Source organism: Priapulus caudatus, unplaced genomic scaffold (assembly GCF_000485595.1).
Source record: "Priapulus caudatus unplaced genomic scaffold, Priapulus_caudatus-5.0.1 Scaffold338, whole genome shotgun sequence".
Classification (NCBI taxonomy): domain Eukaryota; kingdom Metazoa; phylum Priapulida; class Priapulimorpha; order Priapulimorphida; family Priapulidae; genus Priapulus; species Priapulus caudatus.
Genome location: NW_014577399.1, coordinates 210955 through 212834, shown reverse-complemented (window position 1 = coordinate 212834; position 1880 = coordinate 210955). Strand labels below are relative to the sequence as shown.

Below are 1880 nucleotides of genomic sequence, written 5' to 3'. Positions count from 1 at the left end.
CTTTCTCTCTCTATCTCGCTCTCGCTTTTTCTCTTTCTTCTTCTTCTCTCTCTCTCTCTCTCTCTCTCTCTCTCTCTCTCTCTCTCTCCCTTGCAGCATCTGTCCCTGGTGTCCCAGCTTCCAGCTTTCTCTTCTACTAACGCAAGGTCACGCCACAGTGCTATTAAAGCTATAATATAAAAGCTGGCGGTCCTGTTGCTACCAGTTTCAAGTCGTTTCACCGAGTTACCATTCTACAAGCGCGGAATAGCCAAATAGTTACCAGAAGAGTGCCTACGGCAATACAGCCGTTTCAGACGCTACGAGCGTGCTCTGTGATACTACATAATACGGGTTATGTGAGGTCACACTCTCACGTGATGAGCGTTCGCGTATATGTAGGTTTTCACCTTCGCTTTAGTAATGGCCCTGTCACACATTGACGATTTAGCCAGCGTATGCCGACGTATGAAAAATTTGGCGAATACGCTGCATGGCGTACGTCGATAAGTCGTTACTCATAAGTCGAAATACGTCGAGATAATGTCTAGCGTACCCAAAACCTATTTCTAACCTATGAGTAACGTACGTGCTTTGAACCTATGTGTAACTTATCTCCAACGCATATTGACGTATGTAGACGTATTTGACGTGTTTGACGTGTTCCGGACGACCACAGAACTTACTGAACGTGTTTCAAATTTACAGCTACCGTATAATGGCGTATTGGCAGCGTTTAGGTGAATTCGTATATAAAAATTGTATTGGCATGATGATACTGCGACGGTGATGTTGATACTGCGATGTCTAGTGCGGTTATGATTTGAATCGTCGAGCGGCAGCCTTTTTATAGTCTACGACACGTGATCGTCGGCGATACGCTGCCGCGCGCTATGCATAAGTAAGACTATCGTTGAACATAAGAATTGTGAACGCCGGCAACACGCTAAGCATTCGTTGGCATAAGTTATCTATAAGTTATCAAAACGTTCTATATAAGTTACTAATACGTTATGTATACGTCCAACTCGTTATGAATACGCTATGTATACGACCAAAATTGAAAAAAACATCGATAGTTCAGCGTATGCCAGCGTTTTAGAGAAATTTTGATACGTCGGGCATACGCTGGCTAAATCGTCAATGTGTGACAGGGCCATAAGCTGCAATGTGTGTGTGGCTGGCGTGTGATTCTGCTATATAATACACTGTACTTATTAACTTTTGTTGGTGTCGTCGTTGTCGTTGTTCTTATCGTTGTTGTTGTTGTTGTTGTTGTTGCTACTGCTGCTGCTGCTGCTGGTGGTGGCGGTGACGGCGGCAGTGGCGGTGGCGCTGGAGGTGCTGCTGCTGCTGCTGCTTTCGCTACTATAGGGGAATAGCGTAAAGAATGTGTTTCATATTATCTGAAATGTAATTTTTACTCATAAATAAGTGCAGGTAAATTTTACGCGTGTATTTGCTGTTCTGTTCGACTGCATGCCAATACTTTCACCAATAGCTTCTTGATAATGTATATTTACATTGCCTCCGTCATTCGACATTTTACAGATAGAAGGCTGAAGCATTCACCTTTCCCGTTAGATATACCGTCAAGTGAACTGCTAGCCGTATGTGACTATAGGTAAGTCCGTCATAAGTTTCGTAACTGTGCTGAGATAAAAACAATCCTTTCTGTTTACACGTTCAGGGTTCGCATTTAAATTGACTAGGTAACGAATTTTCTATGGTAAAATTTTTACAATTTTTGTTGCCATTTTTTACATTAAAAGTAAGAACTAACCGGAACGTAAACGTATCGTCAAATTCTTACCTGATAAGGTTGTTTCTCAACTAGTTAAAAATCCAAAAAACCTGGACGATTTGATATTGTGTTCCTGACATTAATTGCTTGCTATGGG

The 1880-nt window shown here is 42.1% G+C and overlaps 1 long non-coding RNA gene across 1 annotated transcript in view; it reads left to right on the top strand.

Annotated features, from left to right (window-relative positions):
* Positions 1 to 1880, top strand: part of LOC106809231 — a 61653-nt gene that overhangs the window by 6394 nt on the left and 53379 nt on the right. The window contains exon 2 of the long non-coding RNA XR_001393860.1: positions 1531 to 1603. This is a non-coding gene — a long non-coding RNA (uncharacterized LOC106809231). The remainder of the gene's footprint in view (positions 1 to 1530; positions 1604 to 1880) is intronic.